This window comes from Pongo abelii, chromosome 22, assembly GCF_028885655.2.
Source record: "Pongo abelii isolate AG06213 chromosome 22, NHGRI_mPonAbe1-v2.0_pri, whole genome shotgun sequence".
Classification (NCBI taxonomy): domain Eukaryota; kingdom Metazoa; phylum Chordata; class Mammalia; order Primates; family Hominidae; genus Pongo; species Pongo abelii.
The window spans coordinates 23,226,523-23,236,448 of NC_072007.2; positions in this window are offsets into that span (position 1 = coordinate 23,226,523).

Below are 9,926 nucleotides of genomic sequence, written 5' to 3' on the forward strand. Positions count from 1 at the left end.
TGTTCATCTCGATGACAACCCTCTCCTTCCAAAATTAACCATTACCCTGACTTAATAAATTATTTGCATTTCTTTTCAGTTTCATGAATACATATATACTCAAATATACATCCAGACACACTCAAACTTGGCCTCACCAACTTTGTTTCCTTTTCCTGTAGCCTACAAGTCTCACTATCACTATCTCTTCAATTTCTGTGTAATTTATCTTTCTTTTTCTTTTTTTTTTTTCTTTTTTTGAGACGGAGTCCAGCTCTGTCGCCCAGGCTGGAGTGCAGTGGCGCGATCTCTGCTCATTGCAAGCTCTGCCTTCCGGATTCACGCCATTCTCCTGCCTCAGCCTCCTGAGCAGCTGGGACTATAGGTGCCCACCACCACGCCTGGCTAATTTTTTGTATTTTTAGTAGAGACGGGGTTATAATTTATCTTTTGAAAAACCTGAGTTATTTACCATGTAGGATCTCCCAGAGTCTGAAATGTGCTGATTGCATGCTCATGGTACAGTTCAACATGTACTTCTGTCACTGTATTTTCTGCAAATTGCCTATCCAACGGCTTAATCATATTTAGTTTGATACTTTTTGCAAGATAAATGACAGATGATGTTATATTTTTGCATCCAAAAGATCTTGATGTCTTGCTTTATCTCTTTTGGGAATGATAGTGCTGTCGTTGCTGTAGTAGTTGATACCTCTAACCATTTTTGTTGGCTAAAGCTTATTCTCTACTATATTCCTCAGGAATTCTTCTTGAAGACCCTATTCTCTGAATTCTGGCATGTTGGCAAGTTTCTTTGAAACATAAGTGTTTCAAAGTCAATTTTGCTGTAAATTCATTGGCTATTCATTTGCTTGATTATCTTAAATTGAAATAATGACTCTCTTTGTAAGCACTTTGTCTGGAGTCTGCAAAGCCTGTATTTCTCTTCACTCACCCTAGCATACCATACAATTAGAAGTTTGGAACTGATCTTTTAATTTTTGGAGGGAAGTATTAACAACCCTTCTGATATTTATATTAGTGGTCTCTCTAAAGTAATTAAATAGGACTCCATTGCACTCAAGAGATTTTAAAATATTTAAATTTCTAAATTCCCTTTAAGTATATTAAAATGTACCTAAATAAAATTGTTCTTCAAGAGTAACATGTAATTGAATCATCAACATATTCATATAACTTTTCCAATTTTTAAAAGAAAGATACCTCTCTTGCAGCTCAATTACTTTTTAAATAAAATAAATTTGAATCCCTGTTTGTACCTGGAGACCTTTTTGATCTGCCCTCCTCATCTCACATTTCACACATGGAGAAAAAAAGTCTGCACTTATAAAGCAATTATGCTACAAAAAATGAAATGACTTCTTATCCTAAAGGAAAAGAACAATTATGAATATATTGTAAAGTAGCTCAAATAAGATTGAGGCTGGCCTTTCTGTGTGTCTGTTTCACTTAAAACTCACGTAACATTTACAAAAACACGTTAACATGTAGGCCATAACGTCTTGATAAATACCAGAAAGTCGGTAATTACAGAAGACATTATCTAATCACAAAGCAATAAAAATAATGAAATGATAAATAGTCCCTCCTTACCCACCCACTGCACCTCCAAAATAAACCCTATACCTTTGGAAATTTAAAAAAAATGCTTTGTAAGTAAGTCCATTAGTCAAAAAGATAATTCGACAAAATATGTCACTCCTGTAATCCCAGTACTTTGGGAGGCCGAGGCGGGCAGATCACGAGGTCAGGAGATCGAGATCATCCTAGCCAACATGGTGAAACCCTGTCTCTACTAAAAATACAAAAATTAGCTGGGCATAGTGGCGTGTACCTGTAATCCCAGCTACTCAGGGGGCTGAGGCAGGAGAATGGCTTGAACCAAGGAGTCGGAGGTTGCAGTGAGCCGACATCATGTCACTGCACCCCAGCCTGGCGGCAGAGCGAGACTCTGCCTTAAAAAAAAAAAAAAAAAAAAAAATGGTGCCGTGCATATTGCTCAGCTGATAGGTGCACCAGGTACTCACAAATCTCTACTGAAGAACTTACTCATGTAACCAAATACCACCTGTGCCCCAATAACTTATGGAAAAATAAAATTTAAAAATAACATTTTGAACTGAGTAATACAAATAGACTTAATATCAACACTTGTGAAGAAAATGTCTATTCATAAATGTGCAAGTTAAAACATAAGAGAAAAAACAGTAAGCTTAGTGTTCTATATACAAAATTAGAAAAAATTACTAAACAGGAATAAAGGAAGAGAAGGAGAAAAATCATAAACATAAAGCAGAATATAACGACATTTTCTCCAGCTGTCTTTATGGACATAGCTTAAGCTTAATGTCAAAACCCTGTGAAGATGCTAGAAGAAGGAGAGTTTTTAGACAATTTTGTTTTTGAATGCAGTACACATATCTGTTAGGGTTTGATTAGGAAAGCTGAACCACTAAGGGTGACATGTAATAAAGAATTGATTATACGGATTAGACATTACACAATAATACGAATCAGTGGAGAACCCTATGGAAGGCTGTTGCTTCTGAAGCTGGTGGTGTACCTGAAGTTGCTTATAGGTTAGCAAGGTAGTGGCTGAAAGAAAAACTAGATATGAAATCTAAAGTTTATCTAGTTGATATTTTCCAGTGAACAATCTAGCTGATATTTTCTGGTGAACAATTCTAATTTCTTTGTTGGTTTTTAACTATAATTTTTTGAGTTATTTTGTTTTGTGGTGGCTCTAGGGATCACAACCTGCATGCTGACTTATCACAATTTACTTCAGATTAATACTAATTTAGTCCCAGTAAAATATAGAAACTTTGCTTCAGTATACCTTCATTTCCTCCCACTTCTTTGTGCTGGTATTGTCACACACATTACATCTCATATTTATAAGTAGAAAATAAAGCTTTATAATTATTTTATACAATTGATTTTCAAATCAGGTTGTAGAAGAAAAGAAAAAAGCCCGTTTATGTAGGATTTAATATTTACCTACATAGTTAGCTTTACTCATGCGCTTTAATTCTTTATATTGAATGAGGTTACTCTCTGGTGTCTTTTTATTTCAGCTTGAAGAATTTCCTTTAGTATTCCTTGTAGAGAAGATCTAGTAATTGCTTATCAGTCTCTTTGTTTGAATCCAGGACTATCTTTATTTCACCTTTATTTTTGAAGGATTTTTTTCTTTGTTGACATTTTTCTTTCAGTAATTTCAATATGCTATCTTACTGTTTTTTAATCTCCATTTTCTTTTCTAGTGAAAAGTCACTTGTTAATTTTAATGAGGTTTCCTTATCCTGATGTGTTGGCTTTCTCTTACTGACTTCAGAATTTTCTCTCTGTCTTCCAACAGTTTGAATATGATAGTCTATAATAGGTATGGATCTTTTTGTGTTTATCTTCTTTAAGTTTGTTAAGGTTTTGGGATTTGTAATGTTCATCAATTTTGGGATGTCTTCAGGTATGTTTTTCAGGTATCACATGTTTTTCTGCACCTTTCTCTTTGGTCCTTCTGGGACTTCCATTTTGGTCATTTTGCTATAATTTTATTGTGTTGTGTAAGTCTGTGAAGCTCTGTTCATTATTCTTCATACTTTTTTTCTTGTTTTTTTTTCAGATTTCATAATTTCTACTGATCTATCTTCAGGCTTGCTGATTCTTTCTTATGGCACCTAAAATTTGGTATCAAATCCCTCTAGTGAATTTTCATTTCACATATTTTATTTTTTCTCTTTAGAATTTCTATTGTTTCTAATTTATAATTTATATTTCTTTACTTTCCATTCTCTATTTGGTGAATCATTGCTATTATTCTTTCCTTTAATTATTGTTTTCTGATCCAGTCATGTCTTTCTTCTTTTTATTTTTTTTCTAATTTTTAAAATATTTTTATTATAGATTCAGGGGGTACATGTGCTTGTTTGTTACATAGGTATTACAAGTGTAATGGTGGGGTTTGGGCTTCTAATGTACCCATCACCCAAATATTGGAAATTTTCAAACCTACCCCCTGCATTCCCCCATTTGGAATTCTCAGAGTCTATTTTCCCTATCTTTATGTCCACGTGTACCCTTTCTTTAGTGCCAAATTATAAGTGAGAACATAAAATATTATTTTATGCTTCTGTGTTAGTTTACTTAGGATAATGGCCTCCAGCTTCATTCATATTACCGCAAATGACATTTTATTCTTTTTTTATGGCTATGTAGTAATCCATGGTGTATATTTATCACATTTTCTTTATCCAGTCAGCTGTTGGTAGACACTTAGTTTGGTTCTGTGACTTTGTTGTTGTAAACAGTGCTTCGATAAATATATGAATGCAAATATCTTTTTGATATAATGATTTATTTTCTTTTGGGTAGACAGCTGGTAGCTGGATTGCAGGGTTGAATGGTAGTTCTACTTTTATTTCTTTGAGATATCTCCATATTGTATTCCACAGATATTGAAATTACATTCACACCAACAGTGTATGAGCATTCCCTTTTCTCTGAATCCACACCAACATCTGTTTTATGACTTTTAATGAAAGCCATTCTGACTAGTGTAAGATGGTATCTCTTGTGGCTTTAATTTGCATTTCTCTGATAATTGGTGTTGGGCATTTTTTCATGTGTTTGTTGGCTACTTGTGTTTCTTCTTTTGAGAACTGTTTATTCCTGTCTTTTGCCCAGTTTTTGATAAGGTTGTTTGTTTTTTCTTGTTGAGGTGCTTGAGTTCCTGGTAGATTCTAGATATAAATCTCTGGTTAGAGGCATAATTTGTAAATATCTTTTTCCCATTCTGTAGGTTGTCTGTTTTACTGTTGATTATTTCTTTTGCTGTGCAGAAGCTTTTCAGTTTGTTTAAATCCCATTTGCCTATTTTTGTCTTTATTGCAATTGTTTTTGGGTCTTCATCACAAACTCTTTGCTTAGGCCAATATTCAAAAGAGTTTTTCTAGATTTTCTTCTAATATTTTTATAGTTTCAGGTCTTACATTTAGGTCTTTAATCTGTCCTGGGGTAATTTTTGTATATGGTGGGAGGTAGGGTCTAGTTTTGTTTTTTCATATATGGCTAAACAGTTTTCCAAACACCATTTATTGAATATTTATTGATTAGAGTGTCCTTTCTCCATTGCTTTTCTTTGTTGACTTTACTAAAGAACAGCTGGTTACAGGTACGTGGCTTTGTTTTTGGGTTCTCTATTCTGTTCTATTGTCTATTTTTGTATCAGTACCATGCTTCTTTAGTTATTATATCCTTGTAGTATAAGTTGAAGTCAGACAATGTAATACCTCCAAATTAGAACTTTTTGCTTAGGATTGCTTTGGCTCTTTGGGATTTTTTGTTTTTGTTTTTGTTTTTGGTTCCATATGAACTTTAGGACTTTTTTTTTCTAATTCTGTGAAAAATGACATTGGTAGTTTGATAGGAATTGCATTGAATGTGTAGATTGCTTTGGTTGGATAATGAGGTCATTTTAATGATAGTTATTCTTCTAATTCATGAGCATGGAATGTTTTTCCATTTTTTGTGTGTCATCTTCAATTTCTTTCATCAGTGTTTTGTAGTTCTCCTTGTAGAGATATTTCACCACCTTGATTAAGTGTATTTCTAGGTATTTTATTTTTGTGTGTGACTATTGTAAATGTAATTGAGTTGTTTATTTGGTTCTCAGCTTGAAGATTACTGGTGTATAGAAATGGTACTAGTTTTTGTACATTGATTTTGTATCCTGAGACTCTTCTGAAGTTGCTTATCAAGTCTAGGAATCTTCTAGAGGAGTCTTTAGGGTTTTCTAAGTATACAATCATGTCGTCAGCAAACAGAGATAATTCAACTTCCTCTTTTCCAATTTGAATGCCTTTATTTCTTTTTCTTCCCTGAAAGCTCTGGAGAGGACTGCCAGTGCTATGTTGAATAAGAGTGTATGTTTATATGCATTAATTCCTTTCTTCTAGGTTTCTAGTTTGTGTGCATAGAGGTGTTCATAGTAGTCTCTTATTTTTTGTATTTCTTTGGTGTCAGTTGTAATGTCACTTTTATCATTTCTGATTGTACTTATTTGAATTTTCTCTTTTTTTCTTAGTCTAGCTAGTGGTCTGTCAATTTTGTTTATTCTTTCAAAGGAACAATTTTTTGTTGCATTGATTACATTGTGGTTTTTTGTCTCAATTTCACTTATTTCTGCTTGGATTTCAGGTATATCTTTTATTCTACTAACTTTGGGTTTGGTTTTTTATTGTTTTTCTAGTTCCTTCAGGTGCAACATTATACTGTTAACTTTAGATATTTCCATCTTTTTGACGTAAGCATTTAACACTGTAACCTTTCCTTCTAGCCTTCTTTGCCTTTGCTGTATCCCAGAGATTTTAGTATGTTGTGTTTCTATTTCATTTATTTTAAAGAATTTTTACAATTTCTGTCCTGATTTCATTGTTTACCCAAAAGTTGTTCAGGAGCAAGTTTTTAGTTTCCACGTACTGGTGTAGTTTTGAGAGTACTTTTGGTATTAATTTCTAATTTTATTCCAGTGTGGTCCAGAATGTACTGGATATAATCTCAGTTTTTAAAAATTTATTGAGACTTGCCTTATGCCTGAGCATATGGTTGATTTTGAAGAGTATTCTTTGTGCAGATAAGAGAAATGTATATTATGCAGTTGTTGGGTAAAATGTTCTGTAGATGTCTATTAGGTCCATTTGGTATATTTTTCAGTTTAATGCCAGAGTTTCTTTGTTGTTTCTCTTCTTCAATGATCTATTTAGTGATTTCAGTGGTGTATTAAAGTCCCCCACTATTATTATTATTATTATTTTATTATTATTATTATTTTGAGACAGAGTTTTCCTCTGTCACCCAGGCTGGAGTGCAATGGTGCGATCTTGGCTCACTGCAACCTTCACCTCCTGGGTTCAAGTGATTTGTGTGCCTCAGCCTCCTGAGTAGCTGGGATTACAGGCACACACCACCATGCCCGGCTAGTTTTCTGTATTCTTAGTAGAGATGGGGTTTCACCATGTTGGCCAGGCTGGTCTTGAACTCCTGGCCTCAAATGATCCACTCACCTCAGCTTCCCAAAGTTCTGGGATTATAGGCATGAGCCACTGCACCTAGCTCCCCACTATTACTTTATTTTATTTTTGAGACAGAGTCTTGCTTTGTTGCTTAGGCTGGAGTGTAGTGGAATGAACATGGCTCATTGGAGCCTTATCCTCCTGGGCTCAAACAATCCTCCCACCTCAGCCTCCCAAGTAGCCAGAACTATAGGTGTACACCACCACGCCCAGCTAATTTCTTTTTTTATGTGTAGAGGTGAGGTATTCGTTCTTGCATTGCTGTAAAGAAATATCTGATACTGTGTAATTTATAAAGAAAAGAGGTTTAATTGTCTCAAGATTCTGCAAGCTGTACAGAGAGCATGATGCTGGCATCTGCTAAGCTTCTTGGGAGGCCTCAGGAAACTTATAATCATGGCAGAAGGCTAAAAGGGAGCTTGCATGTCACATGGCAAAAGCAGGAGCAAGAGAGAAAAAAAGGGAGCGCTACACACTTTTAAATAATCAGATCTCATGAAAACTCACTCTCATGAGGACAGTACCAAGAAGAATGGTGCTAAGCCATTAATGAGAAATTCACCCCCATGATCCAATCACCTTCCACCAGGCCTCACCTCTAACATTGAGGATTACATTTCAATATGAGATTTGGGTGGGGACATACACCCAAACTATGTTATATCAGATCTCACTATGTTGCCTAGGCTGGTGTCAAACTCCTGGACTCAAGCAATCTCCCACCTTGGCCTCTTAAATTGCTGGAATTACAGGCAAGAGGCACTGTTCCTGCCCCCTCCAACCTCCAACTATTATTGTTTTGCTATCAATTTATTTTCTTAGGCCTAATAGTATTTGTTTTATGAATCTGAGTGTTCCAGTGTTGGGTGCATATATATTTAGGAGAGTTAAATCTTCTGGCTTTCAATCTTTTTCTTATAATCATATAATGCCTTTTTTTGCCTGTTTTTAAACTTTTTTTTTTTGGTGTAATGTGTCTTTTATCTGATATGAGAATGGATTTTTCTGCTTGCTTTTCTTTTCCATTTATGCAAAATATATTTTTTCCATCCTTTTAGTTTAAGGCTGAATGTGTCTTTAGTCAGTAAGGGGGTTTCTTTTATATAGAAGATGGTTGAGTTGTCTTTTTAAAATCTGATTCGTCACCATGTATCTTTTAAGCAGGGCCTTTAGGCCATTTATATTCAAGGTTAATATTGATATGTGAGATTTTGATCCTGACATAGTATTGTTAGCTAACTGTTTTGGAGTTTCAATTGTATAGTTGCTTTCTAGGATCTGGGAGCTTTGTATTTATATATCCTTTTTCTGATTATTAGTATCATCCTTTTGTTTCCATATTTAGAGATCCTTTGAGCATTTCTTGTAAGACCAGTCTAGTGGTGACAAATTAGCTTAGCTAATGCTTGTTTGGTAAAGACTTTATTTCTCCTTCATTTATGAAGCTTAGTGGCATGATATAAAATTCTTGGATAATTTTTTTTTCTTTATGGAGGCTAAAAATAGGTCCTTAATATGTTTGGGCTTGTAGGGTTTCTGCTGCGAAATTTGCTTTTAGTATGATCAGTTTTTCCTTGAAGGTAATTTGTTCCTTTATCCTAGCTGCCTTTAAGATTTGTTCTTTAGCACTGACCTTGGATATTCTAGTGACTATATGCCTTGGTGATGTTCATTTTATATGGTATTTTGCAAGTGTTCTCTGTATTTCTTTTTCTTTTCTTTTTTTCTTTTCTTTCCTTCTTTCTTTCTTTCTTTTTTTTGACAGAGTCTTACTCTGTCACTCAGGCTGGAGTGCAGTGGTGCAATCTCGGCTCACTGTTACCTCCACCTCCTGGGTTCAAGCAATTCTCCTGCCTCAGTCTTCCAAGTAGCTGGGATTACAGGCACACATCACCATGCCCAGCTAATTTTTGCATTTTAGTACAGATGGGGTTTCACCATGTTGGCCAGGCTGACCTCGAACTCCTGACCTCAAGTGAATACCTGCCTCAGTCTCCCAAAGTGCTTGGATTACAGGTATGAGCCACTGCATCCAGCCTGTCCATATTTCATTATCTGGTTGTCTACCTCTTTAGCAAGATTAGGACATTTTCTTAAATTATTTCCTCAAATGTGTTTTCTACATTGTTTACTTTTTGTTCTTCTCTCTCAGGAATGCCAATAATTTGTAGGCTGGGTCACTTTACATAATCCCCTATTTCTTGAAGGCTTTGTTCATTTTTCTAAATTCCTTTTTCTTTATTGTTGTCTGACAGAGTTAGTTCAAAAGATCAGTCTTTATACCCTAAAATTCTTTATTCTGCTTGGTCTAGTCTATTGATAAAGCTTTTACTTGTATTTTGCAATTCCTTTAGTGTTTTTTTTAACTCCATTAGTTCTGGTTAATTTTTTAAAAAATTCTTATCCTTTTTTTTATTTCCTGGATTGCTTTAGTATTTGGTTTGTGTTGATTTTCAACCTTTTCTTGGATCTTTTTAAGTTTCCTTGCAATTCATACTTTGAATTCTTTATCTGTCGTTTCTGAGTATCCATTTTCATTAGGGTCCATTGCTGGAGAGCTAATGTGATCCCTTGGTGGTGTCACAACATTCAGATTTTTTATGGTGCCAGAATTTTTACACTGGCTCCTTCTCATCAGGAGAGACTGCCACTTCCAATTTTTAAATTTATTTTCATATAGATAAGATTTTTTTCTTGCCCTATTTTTCTCTCTCTCCTTTCCCCCTACCTCACTGTGGGGTGAGACTGTAGAATATGTTGTGTGAGGTCTTTTGGCTTTGCTTCTATAGCCCTATGCAATTTGTTGCCTCATTTTTATATTGGGTCATGTAGTTTGACCTACAAGAGCTTACA